Source organism: Lithobates pipiens, unplaced genomic scaffold (assembly GCF_037356315.1).
Source record: "Lithobates pipiens isolate NorthernLeopardFrog02 unplaced genomic scaffold, aLitPip1_a1.2 Scaffold_28, whole genome shotgun sequence".
In the NCBI taxonomy this organism is placed as follows: Eukaryota; Metazoa; Chordata; class Amphibia; order Anura; family Ranidae; genus Lithobates; species Lithobates pipiens.
In genome coordinates, this window is record NW_027507789.1 from 82,804,442 (window position 1) to 82,832,438 (window position 27,997).

General features: G+C 47.7%; 6 pseudogenes; 1 reads left to right on the forward strand and 5 right to left on the reverse strand.

Annotated features, from left to right (window-relative positions):
• Nucleotides 1-2,378: 2,378 nt before the first annotated feature.
• Nucleotides 2,379-2,497, forward strand: LOC143936926 (5S ribosomal RNA; annotated as a pseudogene).
• Nucleotides 2,498-23,436: 20,939 nt separating this feature from the next.
• Nucleotides 23,437-23,556, reverse strand: LOC143936456 (5S ribosomal RNA; annotated as a pseudogene).
• Nucleotides 23,557-23,654: 98 nt separating this feature from the next.
• Nucleotides 23,655-23,773, reverse strand: LOC143936540 (5S ribosomal RNA; annotated as a pseudogene).
• Nucleotides 23,774-24,305: 532 nt separating this feature from the next.
• LOC143936457 (5S ribosomal RNA) lies at nt 24,306-24,425 on the reverse strand (annotated as a pseudogene).
• Nucleotides 24,426-24,523: 98 nt separating this feature from the next.
• LOC143936541 (5S ribosomal RNA) lies at nt 24,524-24,642 on the reverse strand (annotated as a pseudogene).
• Nucleotides 24,643-25,178: 536 nt separating this feature from the next.
• LOC143937162 (5S ribosomal RNA) lies at nt 25,179-25,297 on the reverse strand (annotated as a pseudogene).
• Nucleotides 25,298-27,997: the final 2,700 nt, after the last annotated feature.

The window sequence follows — 27,997 nt, forward strand, 5'->3', positions numbered from 1 at the left end:
CTGAATATAATAGTCTCAGTCTCTCTCTATAACCAAGCCTGTTATCTGTATACATTAGCATGTGTCCTGTATACACTAGCCTGTCTTCTTTATTCTCTAGCCTACTACTTTGTATACCGAACCGGTTTTCTGTATAAACTTAGCCTTAGCCTCTCTGTATATACTTAGCTTAGCCTTCCTTCTATATAAACTGCCATTTATGAGTTAAACAAGGAGTCTAGTGTACATAAATGACAGGCTAAAGAGAGAATAAGGTATACAGAAGAAAGCCTAGTGTATACAGAACACAGGCTAGTACCCTGGGCCTGGGTGAGAGTGGATGAGGAGCATTAGGAGGGCTTGGTCTTCCACATCCAACCAAGTCTTCGGCATAATGTGGCTCAACACGTCCAGCTGCCGAAAATAAGGAAAAGCGTGGGAGGCACACAACACCCACTGTAACAGTGCTAGGTTCCTGTATTACAGAAACAGAACACCAGCAATAAGGGGTAGCTTCAGGTGTATACTGTGCAGTAGGCACACAACACCCACACTCAACAACCACTGCAGACGCCTGTATTGCAGAAATTGAACACCAGTAATAAAGGGTAGCTTCAGGTGTGTACTGTGCAGGAGGCACATAACCCCCACTCTAACAGTGCTAGGTTCCAAAGCAGTTCCCAAGCAGTAAAGACACTGTCCCTGCCTATCGTCCTCTTTCCCTGACCGCCGCAACACACCATACAAGGCCGCCGCGCTGGCGGCCTTATATAGTGTGGGGTGTGTACTAAACCCCCCTGAGCTATAATTGGCCACAGGAATCCTGCCTGTGGTCAATTGTGGCTCTCCTCTCAGAGGATGTCACATCTGTTCTTATTATATAGAACTTATTATGCTCCTCGTAAACTTTTCCAATTTGGCCGAGTGGCCAGATGCAAGCTGCCCCTGGTGCGGGAACATGGGGGAGACATGATTCACATGTTTTGGAGATGCCCGAAGTTGATCCGCTACTGGACGGAGGTGACAGGAACCATTGATCGGGTTTTTGGAACCTCCACCAGGATGGAGGCTAAGTATTGTCTCCTGGGATTAGTTGAAGGAGTTGGAAACCCGGGAAGCAGCCAGGTGGCAGTTGTGAGATGCCTATTTCAGGCAAGGGAACTGATTTCCCGACCCTGCTTAGCCTCCAATGTTGGCAATGACTTGTTTTTTTTCGCTTGTTACCCAAGATGACCATGTTGGCGTTTGTCAAGATGATTGAGAGTGCCCGAAGAGATCGCCAATGGCCCCATCACCTTGAAAGTGCCCGATCTTGTCTAATCTCGGAGGCTAAGCATTGTCGGGCCTGATTAGTAACTGGATGGAAGACCGACTGGGAATACCAGGTGCCGTATGCTAATTTTTATGTTGTTGGCGTTGATCTGTTTTTTTTCGCTTGTTTCCCAAGATGACCATCTTGGCAATGGTCAAGAGGGTTGAGAGTGCCCAAAGAAAGTGCCTACGGCCAAATCACCCTGAAAGTGCCCGATCTTGTCTGATCTCGGAGGCTAAGCATTGTTGGGCCTGATAAGTAACTGGATGGGAGATGGGATTACCAGGTGCCGTAGGCTTCTTTTTATGTTGTTGACGTTGACATGTTTTTTCCGCTTGTTTCTTGGCGTTTGTCAAGAGCATTGAGAGTGTCTGAATAGAACACCTACGGCCACATCACCCTGAAAGCACACAATCTCATCTGATCTCGGAGGCCTAGTGCATGGCCTGGTTAGTACCTGAATGGGACACCATCTGTGAATACCAGGTGCCGTAGGCTTCTTTTTACTTTGTTGGCGTTGACCTGTTTATTTTCACTTGTTTCCCAAGGTGACCTTCTTGCCGTTTGTCAAGAGGGTTGAAAGTGCCCTAAGAGATCGCCTATGGCCACATCATCCTGAAAGCGCTTGATCTTGTCTGGCCTGGGAGGCTATCCAGGGTCAGGCCTGGTTAGTACCTGGATGGGAGACTGCTTGGGAATACCAGGTGCCGTAGGCTTCATTTTATGTTGTTGGAGTTGACCTGTTTTTTTTTTTCCTTGGTTCTCAAGGTGACCGTTTGTCAAGAGGGTTGAGAGTGCCCGAAGAGATCACCTACGGCCCATCACCCTGAAAGCGCCCAATCTTGTCTGATCTCGGAGGCTAAACAGTGTCAGGTCTGGTTAGTACCTGGATGGGAGACAACCTGGGAAGACCAGGTGCCATAGAAGGTTCTGGCCTGGTTAGTGTCTTGATTGGGAGATCGCCTGGGAATACCGAATGCCGTAGGCTTCTTTTTATGTTGTTGGCTTTGACCTGTTTTTTTTAGCTTGTTTTCCAAGGTGACCATCTTGGCCTTTGTCAAGAGGCTTCAGAGTGCCCAAAGAGTGTGCCTACGGCCAAAACACCCTGAAAGAGCCCAATCTCATCTGATCTCAGAGGCTAAGCAGTGATTGGCCTGGTTAGTACCTGGATGGGAGACAGCCTGGGAAAACCAGGTGCCGTAGGCTTCTCATTATGTTGTTGGCGTTGAGCTGTTTTTTTTTTTCCTTGTTTCCCAAAGAACTTGCCAAAGAAATTGCCTACAGGCACAACACCCTGAAAGCGCCCAATCTTGTCTGGTCTCAGAGGCTAAGCAGGGTTGGGCCTGGTTTTTACCTGGATGGGAGACCGCCTGGGTTTTCTAGATGCCGCAGGCTTCTTTTTATGTTGTTGGTGTTGACCTGTTTTTTTTCGCTTGTTTCCCAAAGTGATCATCTTGGCATTTGTCAAGAGGGTTGAGAGTGCCTAAAGAGATCGTTTACAGCCGCATCACCCTGAAAGCACCCTATCTCTTCTGATCTCGGAGGCTAAGAAGGGTTGGGCCTAGTTAGTACTTGAATGGTAGACGGCCTTGGAATACCAGGTGCCATATTCTTCTTTTTATGTTGTTGGCGTTGACCTGTTTTTTTTCGCTTGTTTCCCGGGGTGACTATCTTGGCATTTTTCAAGAGGGATGAGAGTGCCCAAAGAGATTGCCTATGGGCACATCACCCTGAAAGCGCCCAATCTTCTCTGATCTCAGAGGCTAGAAAGGGTCGTGCCTTGTTAATACCTGGATAGTTGACTGCCTGGGAATACTAGGTGCTGTAGACTTCTCCTTATGTTGTTGGTGTTGACTTGTTTTATTGTTTGTTTCCCAAGGTGACCATCTTGGCGTTTGTCAAGAGGTTTGAGAGTGCCTGAAAAAATCTATGGCCGCATCACCCTGAAAGAGCCCAATCTCATTTGATCTCAGAGGCTAAGCAGGGTTGGGACCTGGTTAGTACCTGGATGGGAGACCCCCTGGGATTTCTTGATGCCATAGGCTTTTTTTTTTAAGTTGTTGGCATTGACTTTTTTGCTTGTTTCCCAAGGTGACCATCTTGGCGTTTGTCAAGAGGGTTGAAAGTGCCTGAAGAGATTGCCTCAGGGCACATCACCCTGAAAACACCCGATCTCGTTTGACGTTGGAGGCTAAGAAGAGTCGGGCCTTGTTAGTACCTGGATGGGAGACCGCCTGGAAATACCAGGTGTCATAGGCTTCTTTTTATGTTGTTGACATTGACCTGTTTTTTTTCGCTTGTATCTCAAGGTGACTATCTTGGCATTTGTCAAGAGGGTTGAGAGTGCCCAAAGAGATTGCCTATGGGCACATAACCCTGAAAGCGCCCGATCTCCTCTGATCTCAGAGGCTAAAAAGGGGTTGGGCCTTGTTAGTACCTGGATTGGAGACCACCTGGGAATACTAGGTGCTGTAGGCTTCTTTTTATGTTGTTGGCGTTGACTTGTTTTTTTTTTTTTGTTTGTTTACCAAGGTGACCATCTTGGTGTTTGTCAAGAGGGTTGAGAGTGCCTGAAGAGCTCGCCTATGGCCACATAACCCTGAAAGCACCAGATCTCGTCTGATCTCAGAGACTAAACAGGCCGGTCCTTGTAAATACCTAGATGGGAGACCACCTGGGAATACTAGGTGCTGTAGACTTCTTCTTATGTTGTTAGCGTTGACTTGTTTTTTTTTGTTTGTTTCCCAAGGTGACCATCTTGGCGTTCGTCAAGAGGGTTGAGAGTGCCTGAAGAAATCTCCTATGGCCACATCACCCTGAAAGAGCCCAATGTCATCTGATCTCAGAGGCTAAGCAGGGTTGGGACCAGTTTAGTACCTGCATGGGAGACCGCCTGGGATTGCCAGATGCCGCAGGCTTCTTTTTATGTTGTTGGCGTTGACCTATTTTTTTCCGCTTGTTCCCAAGGTGACCATCTTGGCGTTTGTCAAGAGAGTTGAGAGTGCCTGAAGATATTGGCTACAGCCACATCACCCTGAATCTGTTCCATCTCGTCTGATCTTGGAGGCTAAGCAGGGTCGGGCCTGGTTAATGCCTGGATGGGAGACCGCCTGGGAATACCAGGTGTCGTAGGCTTCTTTTTTTTTCAAATATAATTTTTTCTCCAAGCAGGGGAAGACGGTCCCCCGAGTACATAATGCAACAGAGAAACACAGAGCAAAAAGCAGCTGAACAATACTTGATACAGGTATATTCGCATCCAGGGTCACACAAACCCCAGGTCCCTCCGGCATAATCCATCCAGAGGGGGGTGTGGGGCCGTCATTCCCAATTTTCCACTTTTTCCAAAAGAGAGAGGGGGTGGAGGGGGTGAGAGATAGGGGAGGAAGGCAGAAAAGAGAAGGGGTGAAAGATCAAGAAAGGAGAAGAGGGGACGAGACACGATGGCAGCCACTGGCCAAGGGGCCAGTCAAGGAAAGCTCAGAGCACTAAGGCGATAGCAGGCAACATCCTTCCAGCGAAAATACAAAGGTATTCCAGATGTCCCAGGTTTGTTTAAATAATTCTTGTTTACCTTGTGATGTGAGAATCAAGTCCTCCATTTTTTTAATGTCCTCTATTTTCCTAAGCCAGTGAGTAATGAAAGGGGGGGGGGGAACATTTTTTCAAATAGAGAGGGATGCAAGATTTTGCCGCATTTATCACATGCTGTAAAATTGATATTTTGTACTTCTTAATGGGAATCTGTGAATGGTGCAAGAGAAAGAATGCAGCCTCTTCCGGGATGGAGAAGTGTGTGAATTTTTGTGTTATGCATTGGATCTCTGTCCAGAAGTCCACCAAGCTGGGGCAGGACCAAAAAATGTGGAGCAACGTGCCCTCTTCTTCTCCACACCTCCAGCATATGTTCGAGGAAGGGGGAAAAATGTATGCAGCTTTGATGGTGTCAAATACCACCTGGTGAGAAGTTTAAAATTTGTCTCCTGTATCTTCGTGCACAGCAAGGTTTTGAGAGCCAAGGTGATAATGTGCTGTCTCTGTGCTTGGGAAAATGAGCAATTAAGGTCTTTTTCCCAGTTGGACAGACAGGTTAAGTGTGGGTAATCTGTTTGAGAGATAATGTGGGCTAAAGGGCCTTCGCTCCTGCATAGAGTCTCAAACTCTGTCTGAGGGCGGGCGAAAGTTTGAGGATTACGGATGGAATGGAGAAAATGATGTTTTTGCGCCGCTCTCCAAAAAGGCATTTGGAAAAGCCCTGTCGGATCTGTTAGGGTTGAGAAAGAAGGCCATTTTCCGTCAATGACGAATTTAGACGCATGGTCTAGGTTGGAATTTCTATGTGGGTCCCCGGTTCAAAGTTCGGATGGCCACGTATAGGGAATAGGGGGGAAGTCAAAGACGTGAGTGTGTTTTGGGTAGCGATCAGGTGACTGACTTTCAATGAAGCCCCTATAGTGGGATGTGATGTCAATTCTGTGGGTAAATCCTTATAGCAGCACATGGCACTTCTTAGCGGAATTCGGGAGTGAGATTGTTCTAGTTGCACCCAGAGCTTAGAAAGTTTGTTTTGATTCCAGTCCAATACACGCCCCAGATGGGAGGCCAGGTAGTAGCGTCACAAGTCAGGGAGAACCAACCCTCCCTGTTGTTTAGACAATGTCAGCTGTGACCCCTTAAGTCTGGGATTTTTGTGGGCCCAGTTAAATTGAGTGAGCAGGGATTGAGCTTGCTTAAAAAACGAGACTGGAATCTGGATCGGGAGAGCTTGGAAAAGATAAGGTAAATTTAGGGAGTATGTTCATTTTAATGAAATTGCATCTCCTGAACCAGGAATGGAGGCCAGAATGCCACCCGTGAAGCAAACTGCGGATCTTAGTGACAAGGGGTGGGGGGAAGTTCAACATAAACGTATGCGCGATGTCCATTGGAATGTAAGTACCTAAGTTCTTAAGGGCTGTATGGGTCCATTTAAATCGAAAATTGGACTACAAGTCTAGTAACGTTTGCGGGGGGACTGCAACCCCCATGGCCTCTGATTTCAAGAAGTATCCCATATATCTGGAATTCCCGAAGGAGATTTGGAACGGAAACTCTGGGATTCGTCAGCGAGAAAAGCATGTCATCCGCGTAGGCAGATATCTTGCACTCAATAGTACCCATTTGGAGTCCCGTTATGTCTGAGTTTTGTCGAATTGTGGAGATAAAGGGTTCCAAAGACGTGCGAATAATAGGGGCGACAGGTGGCAACCCTGTCTGGTCCCATTCCCGATGTCAAGGGGAGATGAGAGAACCCCATTCGCTTTGACTTGAGCTGAAGGGCGTGAGTATATCCTACTTATCCATGCCAGCATCCGTTCACTCAGACCTATATGGCGAAGGACCGAGAAGATGATGTCCATTTGACCTGATCAAAAGCCTTCTCGGCATCAGTACTCACGAAAAGACAAGGGGTCCCAGATGACTTTGCTTTATAGACCAGGGTAAGCACCTTAATGGTGTTGTCCCTATCTTCCCTGGTGGGAATAAAACCTAACTGGTCAATGTGTATAAGGGACTGCAAGTGCTGTGCCAATCGTGTGGCGAGGATTTTAGAGAATAGTTTTAGGACTGAATTTAGGAGGGAAATGGGTCTGTAGCTCCCACATAGGCCCGGGTCTTTGCCCTCCTTAGGTATCAACGAGATGTGGGCTCTAAGGGTATCCTCAGAAAAATCCCCATTCGAGCTCAGAGTATTAAATAAATTCACCAAGCACGGGCCGAGAATAGGGAGGAAGGTCTTATAGTATTGTGCGGTATATCCGTCAGGGACCGGAGCCTTACCCACCCACCTTCGGAGGTCCCACGGCCGTCTGGACTTCTTCCAGTGTGATTGGGTCCTCCAAGTACTCAAGTTTTTCCGATGAGAGGGTTGGTTGACCAGAACTGGTTACATATCTGTCTATATTGTCCTGTCCGGACCCTGAATCAGGCAGGTTGTAGAGATCAGAGTAAAATTTTTCAAAGACTTTGGCTATTTGGGTTGGGGTAGAGGCCCTCTGGCCATGCTCATCTATCAACTGTCGTATGTAAGAGGCAGATTTCAATTCCTTTACTGACCTGGCTAAGATTTTTCCGCATTTGTCCCTTGACTCCTACGTCAGTTTACGACAAAACTGGAGTGCCGCTTTCGCTTTATAATGGAGTAGGTCAGTAATCTGGGTACGGAGTGTCCCCAATTCAATCTCTAAGGTCCGTGAGGGGGCATGTTTATGTTTCGCTTCCACAGAGGCAAGTTCACGAAACAAATTAGCAAGCTGTTCCTTCCGTGTTCGTTTGATGCGCCCCGTGCCTGATAAGTACCCTGCGGAGTACTGACTTGTGAGCCTCCCAAATTATCCCTGGGTCGCAGTCCTGCGTTTAGTTTTCTTGGAAATAAAGGTCCAATTCCCTGGTCACATCTGCTAAAACTTCCGGTATCTGGAGGAGGCTCTCATTAAGGTGCCAGAACAGAGACCTAGGTGAGGGGTTCCTAGAGAGGGTGTAGGTAAGGGCTACAGGAGCGTGGTCAGACCAAGTAATATGGCCGATGGAGGAAGAGCTCACCAAGTGCAGTTGGTCATGTGGAATCAAGAAGAAGTCTATCCTCAAGTATGATTTGTGAGCGGAAGAGCAAAAAAAGTAGTCCCTTTCTCCGGAGTGTTGCAGACGCCAGACATCAACTAATTGGTCATTCAGTAAACACTTAGTAATCCGCTTTCTAGAGGAAATGAGGAGTGAGGTGCAAGAGGCAGAAGTGTCAACCGATGGCGAAAGGGGACATTTAAGTCCCCACCTAATATCAACTGGCCCTCCCGAAAGTCACATAATCTGTGCAGGGTAGTTCTGAGGAACGCGTCTTGGTGATCATTGGGAGCGTACACAGTGGCAAATGTAAAAAGGAGCTCTCCAATGTGGCCCCTAAGAAAAAGATATCGGCCCCCAGGGTCCACCAGAGAATCCTGGAGAACCCAGGGGAGCCTGCTAGAGATCAGAATGGAGACTCCCTTGGTCTTAGAGGAGGGGTTAGTAGAGTGGTAGACTTTAGGGAAGGATCTCGACCGTAGAAAGGGGAGGCTAGTATTTTTAAAATGTGTTTCTTGTATAAAGGCCACATCAGTACAGGAAATCTTCAGTTCTCACAGGAGGATCCACCGTTTTTCAGGGGAGTTCAGTCCCTTAACGTTTAGAGAGGTGACCTTGACTGAGTCTGCCATCGCTCCTCTGGGAGGGGGAGGGGGAGGGGGATGTCAGAGAAAAGCAAAGAAAGTTGAACCAAGGTAGGTATTGGGTAGGTAATGGATGGCGGGAACTAAGGGGGAGAAAGGAAGGGCAAATGGAAGGATAGGTAAGGGGAAAAAGAGGCCGGGTACCTCAGGGGGAGAGGGAAATTAAGGGTTGTCCGCACTCAACAGTACAGGAAGGGTATACTAAAACAGCACAATTATGCTATAGCACTTACCAGATGTACACTGGGTTCATTTTAACAGCACCAAAATGTGAAAAAAGCACTGTATCTCTTTACATGATTCAGAAGTAGTTGCATTAGCAAAAAATAAAGTCCTGTCTTCTGTACACGCTAGCCTTTCTGTATACATTAATCTCTCTGTGTACACCGCCTTCTCTGTCTTCTGTATACATGTGCCCGTAATCTAAATACACTAGCCTGCCTTCTTTTTACATTAGTCTCGGTGTCCCAGCCTCTCTGCATACACTAGCCTCACTGAATTCCCCAGACTGTCTTCTGTATACAAAATCCTATCTGTAAATAATAGCTTGCCATCTGTACACACTAGCCTCTCTGTATACACTAGCCATTCTTCTGTATACACTAGGCTCAGGGGAATAACATTAGCCTATCTGACTGTATTACCTTGTTTGACTTTTCTATTTTCTGTTTCTTTTCTAGGGTGTACCTCGCCGTATACCCAAGCCAATCTTATTACCCCAGCCTCATTCCAATTATACTGTATAACCTAACTTCTTTTTATACCCCGGCCTCACTGTCAGCTTGTCTCTGTACACTAGCCTCTCTGTTTTCCCTAGTCTCTCTGTGTAAAATAACCTCTCTGTATACACTTGTCTGTCTGTATACTCTACATGTACTCGAAAGGGTGGTCATATAGAAAAAATCATTTAAATAAAGTAAAGTTCATTTGAAATGGATATAGGCTTCCGTAGTGTAGCTGGTACGTGGATGGTTAAGCCGTTTCGAAGTGAGAGAGGAATCTTACTAAACGAATATGTCCATGTAAATCAGCTTGTCTGTAAACTTTAAGAAATGTGGATAAATACTTCTTACCGACCCAACATGCCCCTGTCGAAGACATATGTGTCCAAACGCGTCGGGCTAGCTGTTGGCACCCTACATTGCTTTTATTTCTATTTTTATTCTATTTCTTTGTGATCACTAAGTCATTATTTACTTTTTGACTTTTAATAAATTACCGTTTTATACCGTCTGACCCGCACCATGTGGAGCTCTTTTTTCTTCTTTTTTCCTTTTTCCTTTTCGGTCTAAACCCCCAACATCTTTCACTCCATTTTGGGGTGACTCGAGTATTGGTGTGTACTGGGCCACGTCCGAGCTGAATTAGAAACCATCCTGATGTTCCACCTGTGAAACACATCGTTGGGCATACAGTCGTTTGGAGTTTCCTCACCAGTTCGACGGACTCTCATCGATCCACCCCTTGGTCCTAGATCGAGACCTCAAGCCTTACTGACTCAACCGTCATACGACCGTGTGAGTCCAACTGAGTCGGTAAGAAGTATTTATCCACATTTCTTAAAGTTTACAGACAAGCTGATTTACATGGACATATTCGTTTAGTAAGATTCCTCTCTCACTTCGAAACGGCTTAACCATCCACGTACCAGCTACACTACGGAAGCCTATATCCATTTCAAATGAACTTTACTTTATTTAAATGATTTTTTCTATATGACCACCCTTTCGAGTACATGTTGAATACATTTACCACCACAGAAGCGCTACACCATTTTTGTCTTTCTTTTGTTGAACTTTGTTTGTTTTAGTGTTAGCTGCTGTTTTTTGCTTATATCTGGCTATAGCGCAGTGCTTCCCCCTATTCCCATTTCTGTCTGTATACTCTAGCAAGTCTGCATACACTAGCCTCTCTATGTAAAACAGCCTCTCCCTTTGTATAACCTAGCCTCCATCTCTGCATACCCAGGACGTTCTTCTGTATAATCTAGCCTGTCTTTTGTACACATTAGCCTCTCTGTATAAACTAGCCGGTCCTGGGGGGCGTGGTCTGGTCATGGCCGGGTGAAGACGTGCTTTTACTGAGCTCCCGGCCTCCTTGTATCCACCCGGGCTTTCTACCACCATTGAACCTGGTATAATGTCCTCTAAGAAACGGGCCACCCAGCGCACTAAACAGCAGCTCAGTCGAGCCAACACTTCACGAGCCTCCGGTGAGCTACATCGACTGTTTCATCTCTCGAGTGCGGGACCCTCCGAGCCCAAGATGGCGGACTCGTGTGGCCTGGACTCTCTGGCCTCGGAGATAGTGGAGGAGCCTTCCATGTCGGAGGGTTCGCGGAGCCCGCTGCTTTATACGGGCTCACCGGCGGCACCGTCCACAGATCTGGGTGACCCCGGTGCGGACGGACCCGGAATTGAAGGCCCTTTTGCAGGCCCTGCCGACCAAAGCAGACATAGAAGCCATCATTGAAAGAGTGGAAGCGGCGCACAGGACTGAGATTACGGCCATCCGACAGGAGGTGCAAGGTTTAGACACCCGCGTTACGGCGGGGGAGCAGTCGACGTCCTCCCTGGAGCGAAGAGTGACACTCCTTGAATCGCAACAGAACGACCACTTCCACGCGGCGGTGGAGATGCAACTGTGCATGGAAGAGGACCGGGGCCGCCGGAATAATGTGAGGCTCCGCGGCCTTCCGGAGGCCACTGGGCCGGGGGATCTCCTAGCCATGGTGACGGCGATATTCCGGCAAATAGCGGGAGACCATCTGCCGGACAGGGTGGAGGTAGACAGGGTCCACAGGGCCTTGGGCCCTAAATCGCAGGATCCGGCTCGACCCAGAGATGTACTGTGCCGTCTGCACCATTACACGCATAAGGAGATAATTGCACGTGGAGCCTGGGAGGCAGGCGACATAGATTTCGACGGGCCTTATTGAAACCCCTCCTGGACTTGGCCAGGCGTTGTAATGCCACCTACCGTTGGGGGTTCCCCATCTCCGTGACCTTTCTCAAAAATCAGCGTTCTTACCTGCTGCGGTCCCCGGAGGCCTTGCCGGGACTATTTGCTTTCCTTGGTGCTGACCCCATAGTGGTCCCTAACTGGCTGGACTACCTGCCCCGAACACAGGGTCGCTTGACTGCCTCAGGGCCCTCTGCCCCGTTGCCGAGGAGACCGCAGAGGGGGAGTAGACGTCCCCGTGCCCTCTCCCGAGACGGCGACCGGGAGGCGTAGGATGTCCTCACCCGCTTTTGCCGCAACACCATCAGCTCTACTTGTCTTCCCTCTCCTGGTCCTATGGCGCTCCGCCCTCCTCAGCGTGCATTCCTAAGCTCTCCCTGCTGTACAACTTACCTCCTTCGTCCTCTACGAGTGGATTTTTGTGCCAGGACCGCCACCAACGCCCCTTCCATCTCGTCGGTGTACCCGATCCAACCCGTGTTGCAGCTGTGTACGGCGCTCGCCTTTCGAGACTCCTCAGCCCCGGCGGGAGGGCTCCGTGCCCCCCCCTCCTGTGCCGCCTTTCTGGAGGACTCTTCCGTGATCGTGCCACCTGCGGAGACCGGCTGATCGCATGGGACTGCACAGACCTGGCACCTCATCCCAGCAACCCTTCTCACCAACCCCGGCCCACCCGCCTGTGTAAGCCCCCCCCCACGGCTGTTTCTACCTTGCCGCATTGAGTCTGCTCTCGCTCCCCCCCCGGTGCGAGTCTGTTGTCTGCTGGAAGTGCTCTCCCTGCAGCGTCGGGGGATATCGAGCTCGGAGAGATGGATATGGTGAGAGATCCGGGATTGGGGTTCCTGCCGTATTTTGCCAAGCAGTTTCTTTCCTCTGTACCTACCTTTGCGCTGATCTCTTTGGTGCTCCTCCCCCCGGACCTTGAGGTACTTTGTGTTTTTTGTGGGAGTTGTGCCTGGGGGGGGCTCTGGAGGGGGGGCGCGGGAGGCGCAGGAGGAACTATTGGGGACCACACTCCTTTCTGCCTTGCTCTCCCCTCACAGGGTGTACCACACATGTATGACATGAGGTTCTGGCCCCACTGTTGACCTTGGACCTATTACAAGTCTGCCTGCAACTATTCGCTCCTGTACCTGAGGGATCCTACCCTGCCCCATCTGTAAGGTCGGCAGATGGGACGCACTGCTAGATGGGGTATTTTTGGGGGTGGGTGGAGATGATCCAGGTATATATCAACTTTCCTGTTCCACCAGCAGTGACGCCTTCTGGAACACCTTACCTGTGGGTTCATTGTTACAGTGGTGGGAGGAGGGAGGTTGGTGTTCGCTGTCCTAGATCGGGAGATGCTACTTTTATTTTATTTTTCTATTTTTTTGGTGTTGTGGGTGTTGGAGCGCCTTTGTTATCTCCACCGCTGTGATGTTACAGGTTCCGCCCGCATGGGCTATGTTAATGTTTGTTCCCTGCTGTCCGTTTCTTGCATATATGCTATTCACAGGTTTGCAGATTACCATATGTTTTGTATTACCGACTTATACTATTAATTGTACCGTTTCATGCCGGGGTGGACGAGGAGTCCGGGACCTCAACACCGGTCCTCTGTCTACCTTCACCCCCCGTAGGCCGCTGTGTACCCCGAACTACAGGGTTATACACATACGAAGACTGTGTCTTCCATTTAGTTTGTTACCGCATCCCCCACACGGGATACTAGGGTGATCCGCGGCTTCGGTTGTTCACCTTGGTACTTCCCGCCCCCTTTTTCTATAATCTTCTCCTAACCCCTTTCCACACCCCCTCTTTACTTTTCACCCCCTTCCTGTCCCCACCGCTCCCTTTCTCAGACATGGCGGTGGATTCAGTCAGGATTGTATCCCTGAATGCCAAGGGCCTGAATACCCCCGAGAAGCGACGGATGTTGCTGCATGACCTCAAAAAGGCTCATGCGGACATTGTCTTCATCCAGGAAACCCATTTTCGGGACGATAAGCTTCCCCTTCTCCGGAATAGACACTTCTCCAGGGTATACCATTCCACGAACCCCTCCTCTAAATCCAGAGGGGTATCCATTTTGATCTCTGGCAAGCTGCCTTGGCAATGCCAGGCGGTTACAGCGGATCCAGAGGGACGTTTTCTCTTTCTGCAAGGCCTGATTGGAGATATGCAATTTACACTAGCCTCCCTCTATGCACCTAATGTTCACCAGGACAGATTTATCAGACACACCTTAACACGCTTAATGGATATTAAAGTGGGCCAATTGATTCTAGGCGGCGACTTTAATGTCCCCTTATCTCCCTCCTCTGATACGTCGTCAGGACACTCCTCTATGTCGCCCACTTGTCGGAAGCGGCTTACCCAAACCCTACATGACACCCAGCTATGGGATATATGGAGGCTCCACCACCCCACTGAGAGAGACTATACTTTCTACTCTACCCCACACAAAAGCTACTCCAGAATAGACTTTTTTTTGGTTCCACACGATCAGCTACACTTGGTATCCTCTACCTCCCTGGGGCAGATTACTTGGTCGGACCATGCCCCCATCTATATGACCTACTCTCTCAGTGACCACCCTTCCCCTAGATCTCGTTTCTGGAGGCTCAATGAGAGCCTTTTGCAAGTACCCGAGATCCTTACAGATGTTACTACTGAGCTTGACCTGTATTTCAGGGAGAATGACACTCAGGGCTGCGATCCTGGGATTCTCTGGGAGGCCCATAAAACGGTCATTCGGGGAATACTCATTAAACATGGGGCACTTCTTAAAAGAAAACGAAATGAGCACCTCACACACTTGCTTGCCAAATTAGCGACACTGGAGACACAACACAAACATGCTCCCACGCAACCCTTAGAGACAGAGCTGTTGACCCTCCGCACACAAATAACCAAGACTCTCCGCTATAGAGCAAAAGCGGCGGTACAATTTTCCAGACGTATCTGTTATGAAAGCGGTGACAAATGCGGTAAGACGTTGGCCAAGTCGGTTAGAGCTATCAAATCGGCTTCATATATCCCACAGATAGTCAATTCGCAAGGCCAGAGAGTCACAACTCCAGCACAGATCTCCAACACCTTTAGGGACTTCTATATGGACCTATATAACCTGCCAGGCTCTACCCGTAGCCAATCCCAAATAGATGAGTACATTACAAACTCTCAACTCCCCTCACTTCCGCCGGAGACACGGGTTCTTCTGGAGGAGCCCATCACTCTGGCGGAACTGCAAATAGCAGTCTCCACGTTGAAGGCAGACAAGGCACCGGGGCCGGATGGTTTCACAGCCCAGTATTATAAGGCCCTTTTTCCAACACTGGGCCCACGATTGGTGACCCTTTTCAATGCAAACACCTCCTTCCAGAGGGACACTCTGAGAGCACATATTTCCCTGATCCCTAAGGAAGGAAAAGACCCTGGCCAATGTGGTAGTTATAGGCCGATATCCCTTTTAAACCTCGATCTGAAACTATTCTCCAAAATTTTAGCCACCAGATTAGCACAGCATATCCAGTCCCTTGTCCACTTAGATCAGGTGGGGTTTATACCCTCTAGAGAAGCGAGAGACAACACCATTAAGGTGTTGAACCTACTTCACATTGCAGAAACCCAAAAAATTCCCTGTGTGTTGGTTAGTACGGATGCCGAAAAAGCCTTCGACAGGGTTAACTGGCCTTATATGTTCTCTGTCCTCCGCCACATAGGTTGGGGGACAAAATGTTGCGGTGGATCGCCAATATCTACTCTATTCCTTCTGCGCAAGTCAAGGCGAATGGGGTCCTCTCGAGTCCCTTTCCCATCGGGAACGGGACGAGACAGGGCTGCCCTCTGTCGCCCTTGCTCTTTGCCCTCTCCCTGGAACCGTTTCTTTGTACTATTCGGCGTAACCCTGATATCTCGGGAATCCGTTCTGGTGTCGGTCATTATAAAATATCAGCTTATGCGGATGATCTTTTATTCTCGCTGACTAACCCCAGAATCTTCCTACCGAACCTCCTCAGAGAGTTTCAGCTCTATGGTGCGATCTCCCACCTGAAAATAAACTTTACGAAGTCCGAAGCTATGGGCATAGCAGTACCGCCCCGGACCCTCTCTGACTTGCAGGCCAATTTTAGTTTTAAATGGACCGATAAGGCTTTGACGTATCTGGGCACGAAAATCCCGGCTTCTCTTGCACGGACTTTTGACCTTAACTTTCCACCTTTACTGACTAAATCTCGATTGCTTCTAGAACAATGGCAGGGAGGACTTCACTCGTGGTTCGGGAGAAGTAACCTCCTGAAAATGTCTATCCTCCCCAAATTTATCTACCTCATTCAGGCCCTACCCATTCATGTACCCCCTCTTTTCTTTCGGCAAGTGCAATCCCTCTTCACCAAATTTGTCTGGGCGCGTTTCCTACGCCTAGGCTGCGCCACTCACAGCTAACCCTCCCCAAAAATTGTGGGGGCATAGCACTTCCCGACATACGTAATTACTATGTGGCGTCTCATTTAGGTAGGATTATTGATTGGAGGCGTAATACGGCATCTAAACTCTGGGTGCAGATCGAACAGGCACAAACTCATATACCCTTGAAAGGGACACTGTGGTGTTATAAAGAGCTCCCATCGCCTTTGAAACTGCACCCCCTTATTGGTACAACACTGAAGCAGAGCTATGGTGCAGCCTCCAGGACCTCTCTCATCTCCAAAATCTCTCCCCTACTCCCCATCTTGGGTCACCCAAGTTTTGAGCCGGGTCTACACCATACTACATATGGATCTCTACTCAACTCTGGCCTTGACCACGCCGCCAAGTTTCTGGTGGAGGGGAGATGGCCCTCTTTACCGGAACTCACTGTGTCCTCGGGACCCTACCGTCTTCCATTCTGGACAGCCTTAAAATTGCACCATTTTCTACACTCCCTACCACACCCCCGGGACTTCGCACCTTGCCTGACACCATTTGAGAACCTATGCTCCACGACTGACCCGTTGGCTCACGTACTTTCCCAGACTTATGCCTTGTTATCCTCACCTGTAGACCGGCCTAACCTACCCTGTGTAACGAAGTGGGAGCGGGACCTCGACCATACATTCTCACCGCTACAAACGAAACGCATTGTCACTTTAGCCCTCAAATCCTCTCTTTGTACTAAAATTCAGGAAACCAATTTTAAGATCTTTACTCGTTGGTACCTGACACCGTCCAGATTAAGCAAATGCTACCCCTTGTCCTCGGATCGGTGCTGGCGCTGTGGGGAAGAAAGAGGCACACTCCTCCATGTGTTCTGGTCCTGCTCCAGGTTGCGGCCGTTTTGGGAGGAGGTCCGTCGCATCTCTCAGAAGTTTGCGGCCTACCCCATCCCGGATGATGGCGCTTTCTTTTTACTTCATCTCTCAGAGGCTTCCTTTAAAACGTATAGGAAATCACTCATATGTCACCTCCTCAATGCCGCTAAGGCGTGCATCCCCCTTCACTGGAAACGAAGCTCCCCCCCGACTGTGGCTCAATGGCTGCAGAAAATAGAGGATATACGGAAAATGGAGGACCTAATTCTTACTGCACAACACAAACAAGAAATATATAAAAAAAAATGGGACATCTGGTGTTTGTTCATATTCTCCACTGAAGGCCAATCGTTGCTGAAGCCCTGACTCTCCCCTGGCTCCCCTACTATGTAACTGTCGACCTGCACCACCGCCATGTCTGCCTCTCTGTCTATTGACTGTCCCTTCCCTTCTCTGTTTATCCCTGCCCTCTTTCCCCCTCCTTTCCCCCTTTCCTTTTCCCCCCTTTTTGTTTTCCTTTTTTTCTTTCTCTCTCTATCTCTACCCCCGTTCTTCCTTGATGCTTCCCCTTATACACCTCCGGCGACTCTGGGCTTCCTCCCCTCGCTTAGGAGGAGGAGGCACAGAAACTGTACTCTGCTTCTGTACCCTTTCAATGAGCTCTCATCCCCACGGTTTTTCTTCCTGCTTACTACACGTGGAAGCAAGGACCCCTTATCTACCCATTTGTTTTACCATGTCTTCTTTCATTGCACTACTCGGGTTGTTACTCTCTCTTATACCGGAATGCTTTCTGTATTTATGGCTCTAATTGTTCTTTCTGTTTGTATTGTGGGGTATGCCCCTAACCGGAGATAAATACAATAAATTTTATATTTGAAAAAAAACTAGCCGGTCCTCTGTATACACTAGCAAGTCTGTGTAACCAAGCCTCTCTCTCTGTATACCCTAGCCACCATCTCTGCATAAGCAGGACGTTCTTCTGTATAATCTAGCCTATCTGTATACACTAGTCTGTCTTTCGTACACATTAGCCTCTACGTATAAACTAGCCGGTCTACTGTATACACTAGACCATCTGTATACACTAGCAAGTCTGCATACTCCTGCCTCACTGTGTAACCCAGCCTCTCTCTCTGTATACCTTAGCCTCCATCTCTGCATACCCAGGACGTTCTTCTGTATAATCTAGCCTATCTGTATACACTAGCCTGTCTTTTGTACACATTAGCCTCTCTGTATAAACTAGCCGGTCTACTATATACACTAGTCCATCTGTATACACTAGCAAGTCTGCATACACCTGCCTCTCTGTGTAACCCAGCCCCTCTCTCTGTATACCTTAGCCTCCATCTCTGCATACCCAGGACGTTCTTCTGTATAATATAGCCTAACTGTATACACTAGCCTGTCTTTTGTACAAATTAGCCTCTCTGTATAAACTAGTTGGTCTACTGTATACACTAGCAAGTATGTATACTCTAGCCTCTCTCTCTGTATACCCTAGCCTCCATCTCTGCATACCCAGGACGTTTTTCTGTATAATCTATCCTATCTGTATACACTAACCTGTCTTTTGTAAACATTAGCCTCTCTCTATAAACTAGCCGGCCTTCTGTATACACTAGTCCGTCTGTATTCACTAGCAAGTCTGTGTAACCCTAGCCTCCATCTCTGCATACCCAGGATGTTCTTCTGTATAATCTAGCCTATCTATATACACACTGTATATATACTGTGTTTTGTACACTTTAGCCTCTCTGTATAAACTAGCCGGTCTTCTGCATACACGAGCCTCTCTGTATATCCTTGGATGTCTTTTGTATACACTAGCTTCTCTTTATACATTAGCTCTCTGTATACCCAAGCCTCCCTGTATACACTAGTCCGTCTGTATACACTAGCAAGTCTGCATACACCAGCCTCTCTGTGTAACCCAGCCTCTCTCTCTGTATACCCTGGCCTCCATCTCTGCATACCCAAGATGTTCTTCTCTATAATCTAGCCTATTTGTATACACTAGCCTGTCTTTTGCACACATTAGCCTCTCTATATAAACTAGCCGGTCTTCTGTATACACTAGTCCGTCTGTATACACTAGCAAGTATGTATACTCTAGCCTCTTTCTCTGTATACCCTAGCCTCCATCTCTGCATACCCAGGACGTTCTTCTGTATAATCTAGCCTATCTGTATACACTAGTGTATACAGACTGACTAGTGTATACAGAGGACCGGCTAGTTTATACAGAGAGGCTAATGTGTACAAAAGACAGGCTAATGTATACAGATAGGCTAGATTATACGGAAGAACATCCTGGTATGCAGAGCGCTCAGCATCATGGGATGGCCAACAGGAGTAATATAAGGGACACCCCCCCCCCCCACCTACCAGATCTGACTTTCATCCCCTTGCCCTCTCTGCCCCGGTCATCTGGTGGCAGTTTTAGGCATTCCCGTGCCCCCACCCATTCATAATCGTTACCGACCTTTCCTTCCGCTGCTCACAGGAACACGCTGGATGACTTGTCTAATTAACCAACTTGTACAAGACACCGCTATCCTCCTGTCTGACACCGGTCCCCCTTGGAGGCTTTACCCCTCACTGTGTGGGTGGTCCCTGCCTCCCCCTGGATGCTCCACATATACCCCGACGACATTGTCGGAGGGGCACCACTTGACAGGACACAGGGCTGTCATGCCGGTGGCATCTCCCATTGGAGGAAGGGATGATGGCCCCAACCCCTTGGCAGCTCCACTGGGTTCTCCAGGATTCTCTGGTGGACCCTGGGGGCCGATATCTTTTTATTAGGGGCCACATTGGAGAGCTCCTTTTTACATTTGCCACTATGTACGCTCCCAATGATCACCAAGACACGTTCCTCAGAACTACCCTGCACAGATTATGTGACTTTCGGGAGGGCCAGATGATATTAGGTGGGGACTTTAATGTCCCCTTTCGCCATCGGTTGACACTTCTGCCTCTTGCTCCTCGCTCCTCATTTCCTCTAGAAAGCGGATTACTAAGTGTTTAGTGAATGACCAATTAGTTGATGTCTGGGTCTGCAACACTCCGGGGGAAGGGACTACTCTTTTTGCTCTTCTCCTCACAAATCATACTTGAGGATAGACTTCTTGATTCCACATGACCAACTGTACTTGGTGAGCTCTTCCTCCATCGGCCATATTACTTGGTCCGACCACGCTCCTGTGGCCCTTACCTACACCCTCTCTAGGAACCCCTCACCTAGGTCTCTATTCTGGCACCTTAATGAGAGCCTCCTCCAGATACCGGAAGTTTTAGCAGCTGTGACTAGGGAATAATTTTGGAGGCTCACAAGTCAGTACTCCGCAGGGTACTTATCAGGCACGGGGCGCGCATCAAACAAACACGGAAGGAACAGCTTGCTAATCTGTTTCGTGAACTTGCCTCTGTGGAAGCGAAACATAACCATGCCCCCTCACGGACCTTAGAGATTGAATTGGGGACACTCCGTACCCAGATTACTGACCTACTCCATTATAAAGCGAAAGCGGCACTCCAGTTTTGTCATAAACTGACGTAGGAGTCAGGGGACAAATGCAGAAAAATCTTAGCCAGGTCGGTAAAGGGGTTGAAAACTGCCTCTTACATAACACAGTTGATAGATGAGAATGGCCAGAGGGCCTCTACCCCAACCCAAATAGCCAAAGTCTTTGAAAAATTTTACTCTGATCTCTACAACCTGCCCGATTCAGGGTCCAGACAGGACAATATAGACAGATATGTAACCGGCTCTGGTCTACCAACCCTCTCATCGGAATCACGGGAGTACTTGGAGGACCCAATCACACTGGAAGAAGTCCAGACGGCCCTGGGACCTCCGAAGGTGGGTAAGGCTCTGGGCCCTGACGGATATACCGCACAATACTATAAGACCTTCCTCCCTATTCTCGCCCGCGCTTGGTGAATTTATTTAATACTTTGAGCTTGAATGGGGATTTTCCTGAGGATACCCTTAGAGCCCACATCTCGTTGATACCTAAGGAGGGCAAAGACCCGGGCCTATGTGGGAGCTACAGACCCATTTCCCTCCTAAATTCGGTCCTAAAACTATTCTCTAAAATCCTCGCCATGCGATTGGCACAGCACTTGCAGTCCCTTATACACATTGACCAGTTAGGTTTTATTCCCACCAGGGAAGATAGGGACAACACCATTAAGGTGCTTACCCTGGTCCATAAAGCAAAGTCATCTGGGACCCCTTGTCTTTTCGTGAGTACTGATGCCGAGAAGGCTTTTGATCGGGTCAAATGGACATTCATGTTCTCTGTCCTTCGCCATATAGGTCTGAGTGAATGGATGCTGGCATGGATAAGTAAGATATACTCATGCTCCCTTCAGCTCAAGTCAAAGCGAATGGGGTGCTCTCATCTCCCCTTGACATCGGGAATGGGACCAGACAGGGTTGCCCCCTGTCGCCCCTATTATTCGCACTGTCATTGGAACCCTTTTTCTCCACAATTCGACAAAACTTAGACATAACGGGACCCTAAATGGGTACTATTGAGTGCAAGATATCTGCCTACGCGGATGACATGCTGTTCTCGCTGACGAATCCCAGAGTTTCCTTGCCAAATCTCCTTTCGGGAATTTCAGATATACGGGATACTTCTTGAAATCAGAGGCCATGGGGGTTGCAGTCCCCCCGCAAACGTTACTAGACTTGCAGTCCAATTTTCGATTTAAATGGACCCATACAGCCCTTAAGAACTTAGGTACTTACATTCCACCGGACATCACGCGTACGTTTATATTGAACTTCCCCCCACCCCTTGTCACAAAGATCCGCAGTTTGCTTCATGGGTGGCTTTCTGGCCTCCATTCCTGGTTCAGGAGATGCAATCTCATTAAAATGAACATACTCCCTAAATTTACCTATCTTTTCCAAGCTCTCCTGATCCAGATTCCAGTCCCGTTTTTTAAGCAAGCTCAATCCCTGCTCACTCAATTTAACTGGGCCCACAAAAATCCCAGACTTAAGAGGTCAAAGCTGACATTGTCTAAACAACAGGGAGGGTTGGTTCTCCCTGACTTGCGACACTACTACCTGGCCTCCCATCTGGGGCGTGTATTGGACTGGAATCAAAACAAACTTTCTAAGCTCTGGGTGCAACTAGAACAATCTGACTCCCGAATTCCGCTAAGAAGCGCCATGTGGTGCTATAAGGATTTACCCACAGAATTGACGTCACATCCCACTATAGGGGCTTCGTTGAAAGTCAGTCACCTGATCGCTACCCAAAACACCCTCACGTCTTTGACTTCCTCCCTATTCCCTATACGTGGCCATCCAAACTTTGAACCGGGGACCCACTTAGAAATTCCAACCTAGAAGATGCATCTAAATTCGTCATTGACGGAAAATGGCCTTCTTTCTCAACCCTAAATGATCCGACAGGGCTTTTCCAACTGCCTTTTTGGAGAGTTTTCCCCAGCACAGAGACAACGCATTATCACTTTGGCTCTCAAAACCTCACTGTGCACGAAGATACAGGAGACAAATTTTAAACTTCTCACCAGGTGGTAATTTGACACCATCAAAGCTGCATAAATGTTTCCCCTCTTCCTCGAACATATGCTGGAGGTGTGGAGAAGAAGAGGGCACGTTGCTCCACATTTTTTGGTCCTGCCCCAGCTTGGTGGACTTCTGGACAGAGATCCGATGCATAACACAAAAATTCACAGACTTCTCCATCCCGGAAAAGGCTGCATTCTTTCTCTTGCACCATTCACAGATTCCCATTAAGAAGTACAAAATATCAATTTTACGGCATGTGATAAATGCGGCGAAATCCTGCATCCCTCTCTATTGGAAAAAATGTTTCCCCCCTTTCATTACTCACTGGCTTAGCAAAATAGAGGACATTAAAAAAATGGAGGACTTGATCCTCACATCACAAGGTAAACAATAATATTTTAAACAAACCTGGGACATCTGGAATACCTTTATATTCTCACTGGAAGGATGTCGCCTGCTATCGCCTTAGTGCTCTGAGCTTTCCTTGACTGGCCCCTTGGGCAGTGGCTGCCCTCGTGTCTCATCCTCTCTTCTCCTTTCCTGATCTTTCACACCTTCTCTTTTCTGACTTCTTCCCCTATCTCTCACCCCCTTCACCCCCTCTCTCTTTTGAAAAAAGTGGAAAATTGGGAATGACGGCCCCATATCCCCCTCTGGATGGATTATGCCGGAGGGACCTGGGATTTGTGTGACCCTGGATCTTGGTACAGTACTTTATCCGTGCCTCGAATCATTATGATTGATGGAATGCAGATTCACAGTTGTGAATATACCTGTATCAAGTATTGTTCAGCTGCTTTTTGCTCTGTATTTCTCTGTTGCATTATGTACTCGGGGGACCGCCTTCCCCTGTTTGGAGAAAAAATTATATTTGAAAAAAAAAAAGAAGCCTATGACACCTGGTATTCCCAGGCGGTCTCCCATCCAGGCATTTACCAGGCCCGACCCTGCTTAGCCTCCAAGATCAGACGAGATGGAACAGATTCAGGGTGATGTGGCCGTAGCCAATATCTTCAGGCACTCTCAACTCTCTTGACAAACGCCAAGATGGTCACCTTGGGAACAAGCGGAAAAAAATAGGTCAAAGCCAACAACATAAAAAGAAGCCTACGGCACCTGGAAATCCCAGGCGGTCTCCCATCCAGGTACTAAACTTGTCCCAACCCTGCTTAGCTTCTGAGATCAGATGAGATTGGGCTCTTTCAGGGTGATGTGGCCGTAGGAGATTTCTTCAGGCACTCTCAACCCTCTTGACTAACGCCAAGATGGTCACCTTGGGAAACAAACAAAAAAAACAAGTCAACGCCAACAACATAAGAAGAAGTCTACAGCACCTAGTATTCCTAGGTGGTCTCCCATCCAGGTATTAACAAGGCCCGACCCTATTTAGTCTCTGAGATCAGACGAGATCTGGTGCTTTCAGGGTGATGTGGCCGTAGTAGATTTCTGCAGGCACTCTCAACCCTCTTGACTAACGCCAAGATGGTCACCTTGGGAAACAAACAAAAAAAACATGTCAACGCCAACAACATAAAAAGAAGCCTACAGCACCTAGTATTCCCAGGTGGTCTCCAGTCCAGGTACTAGCAAGGCCGACCCTGTTTAGCATCTGAGATCAGAGGAGATTGGGCGCTTTCAGGGTTATGTGCCCATAGGCAATCTCTTTGGGCACTCTCAACCCTCTTGACAAGTGCCAAGATAGTCACCTTGAGATACAAGCGAAAAAAAACAGGTCAATGTCAACAACATAAAAAGAAGAATACGGCACCTGGTATTTCAACGCCATCTCCCATCCAGGTACTAACTAGGCCCAACCCTTCTTAGCCTCTGAGATGAGAAGAGATAGGGCTCTTTCAGGGTGAAGCTGCTGTAAGCGATCTCTTTGGGCACTCTAAACCCTCTTGACAAATGCCAAGATGGTCACCTTGGGAACAAGCGGAAAAAAATAGGTCAACGCCAACAACATAAAAAGAAGCCTACGGCACCTGGAAATCCCAGGCGGTCTCCCATCCAGGTACTAAACTTGTCCCAACCCTGCTTAGCTTCTGAGATCAGATGAGATTGGGCTCTTTCAGGGTGATGTGGCCGTAGGAGATCTCTTCAGGCACTCTCAACCCTCTTGACTAACGCCAAGATGGTCACCTTGGGAAACAAACAAAAAAAACAAGTCAACGCCAACAACATAAGAAGAAGTCTACAGCACCTAGTATTCCTAGGTGGTCTCCCATCCAGGTATTAACAAGGCCCGACCCTATTTAGTCTCTGAGATCAGACGAGATCTGGTGCTTTCAGGGTGATGTGGCCGTAGTAGATTTCTGCAGGCACTCTCAACCCTCTTGACTAACGCCAAGATGGTCACCTTGGGAAACAAACAAAAAAAACATGTCAACGCCAACAACATAAAAAGAAGCCTACAGCACCTAGTATTCCCAGGTGGTCTCCAGTCCAGGTACTAGCAAGGCCGACCCTGTTTAGCATCTGAGATCAGAGGAGATTGGGCGCTTTCAGGGTTATGTGCCCATAGGCAATCTCTTTGGGCACTCTCAACCCTCTTGACAAGTGCCAAGATAGTCACCTTGAGATACAAGCGAAAAAAAACAGGTCAATGTCAACAACATAAAAAGAAGAATACGGCACCTGGTATTTCAACGCCATCTCCCATCCAGGTACTAACTAGGCCCAACCCTTCTTAGCCTCTGAGATGAGAAGAGATAGGGCTCTTTCAGGGTGAAGCTGCTGTAAGCGATCTCTTTGGGCACTCTAAACCCTCTTGACAAATGCCAAGATGGTCAGCTTGGGAAACAAGCGAAGAAAAAAAACGAATCAACGCCAACAACATAAAAAGAAGCCTACAATAACTGGTATTCCCAGGTGGTCTCCCATCCAGGTACTAACCAGGCCTGACTCTTCTTAGCCTTTAAGATAAGACGAGATTGGGTGCTTTCAGAGTGATATGGCCATAGGCAATCTCTTCAGGCACTCTCAACCCTCTTGACAAACACCAAGATGGTCACCTTGGGAAACAAGCGAAAAAAAAACAGGTCAATGCCAAAAGCATAAAAAGAAGCCTGCGACAGCTGGTATTCCCAGGGGGTCTCCCATCCAGGCACTAACATGGCCCGACTCTTCTTAGCCTCCAACATCAAACGAGATCGGGTGCTTTCGGGGTGATGTGCCCATAGGCAATCTCTTCAGGCACTTTCAACCCTCTTAACAAATGCAAAGATGGTCCCCTTGGGAAACAAGGAAAAAAAAAAAAGTCAATGCCAACAAACTAGCCGGTCTTCTGCATACACGAGCCTCTCTGTATACCCTTGGTTGTCTTTTGTATACACTAGCTTCTCTTTATACATTAGCTCTCTGTATACCCAAGCCTCTCTTTATACACTAGTCCGTCTGTATACACTAGCAAGTCTGCATACACTAGCCTCTCTGTGTAACCCAGCCTCTCTCTCTGTATACCCTAGCCTCCATCTCTGCATACCTAGGACGTTCTTCTGTATAATCTAGCCTATTTGTATACACTAGCCTGTCCTTTGTAAACATTAGCCTCTCTGTATAAACTAGCCAGTCCTCTGTATACACTAGTCCATCTGTATACACTAGCAAGTATGCATACTCTAGCCTCTCTCTCTGTATACTCTAGCCTCCATCTCTGCATACCCAGGACGTTCTTCTGTATAATCTAGCCTATCTGTATACAATAGCCTGTCTTTTTTACATGTTAACCTCTCTGTATAATCTAGCGGGTCTTCTGTATACACTAGTCCTTCTGTATACATTAGCAAGTCTGTGTAACCCAGTCTCTCTCTCTGTATACCCTAGCCTCCATCTCTGCATACCCAGGACGTTTTTCTGTATAATCTAGCCTATCTGTATACACTAGCCTGTCTTTTGTACACATTAACCTCTCTGTATAAACTAGCCGGTCTTCTGTATACAAGAGCCTCTCTGTATACCCTTGGTTGCCTTTTGTATACACTAGCTTCTCTTTATACATTAGCTCTCCGTATACCAAGCCTCTCTGTATACACTAGTCCGTCTGTATACACTAGCAAGTCTGCATACACTAGCCTCTCTGTGTATCCCAGCCTCTCTCTTTGTATACTCTAGCCTCCATCTCTGCATACCCAGGATGTTCTTCTGTATAATCTAGCATATCTGTATACACTAGCCTGTCTTTTGTACACATTAGCCTCTCTGTATAAACTAGCCGGTCCTCTGTATACACAAGTCCATCTGTATACACTAGCAAGTCTGTGTAACCCAGCCTCTCTCTCTGTATACCTTCACCTCCATCTCTGCATACCCAGGACGTTCTTCTGTATAATCTTGCCTATCTATATACACTAGCCTCTGTTTTGTACACATTAGCCTCTCTATATAAACTAGCCGGTCTTCTGCATACACGAGCATCTCTGTATAAACTAGCCGGTCTACTGTATACACTAGTCCATCTGTATACACTAGCAAGTTTGCATACTCCTGCCTCTCTGTGTAACCCAGCCTCTCTCTCTGTATACCCTAGCCTCCATCTTTGCCTACCCAGGACGTTCTTCTGCATAATCTAGCCTATGTGTATACACTAGCCTGTCTTTTGTACACATTAGCCTCTCTGTATAAACTAGCCGGTCTTCTGTATACACTAGTCCGTCTGTATACACTAGCAAGTCTGCAAACTCTAGCCTCTCTGTGTAACACAGTCTCTCTCTCTGTATACCCTAGCCTCAATCTCTGCATACCCAGGACTTTCCTCTGTACAATCTAGCCTATCTGTATACACTAGCCTGTCTTTTGTACACATTAGCCTCTCTGTATAAACTAGCCGGTCTTCTGTATACACTAGTTCGTCTGTATACACTAGCAAGTATGCATACTCTAGCCTCTCTCTCTGTATACCCTTGCCTCCATCTCTGCATACCCAGGACGTTCTTCTGTATAATCTAGCCTATCTGTATACACTAGCCTGTCTATTGTACACATTAGCCTCTCTGTATAAACTAGCCGGTCCTCTGTATACACTAGTCTGACTGTATACACTAGCAAGTCTGTGTAACCAAGCCTCTTTCTCTGTATACCTTATCCTCCATCTCTGCATTCCCAGGACATTCTTCTGTATAATCTAGTCATCTGCATACACTAGCCTGTCTTTTGTACACATTAGACTCTCTGTATAAACTAGCCGGTCTTCTGTATACACTAGTTCGTCTGTATACACTAGCAAGTATGCATACTCTAGCCTCTCTCTCTGTATACCCTTGCCTCCATCTCTGCATACCCAGGACGTTCTTCTGTATAATCTAGCCTATCTGTATACACTAGCCTGTCTATTGTACACATTAGCCTCTCTGTATAAACTAGCCGGTCCTCTGTATACACTAGTCCGACTGTATACACTAGCAAGTCTGTGTAACCAAGCCTCTTTCTCTGTATACCTTATCCTCCATCTCTGCATTCCCAGGACATTCTTCTGTATAATCTAGTCATCTGCATACACTAGCCTGTCTTTTGTACACATTAGACTCTCTGTATAAACTAGCCGGTCTTCTGTATACACGAGCCTCTCTGTATTTCCTTGGTTGTCTTTTGTATACACTAACTTCTCTTTATACATTAGCTCTCTGTATACCCAAGCCTCTCTGTATACACTAATCCGTCTGTATAC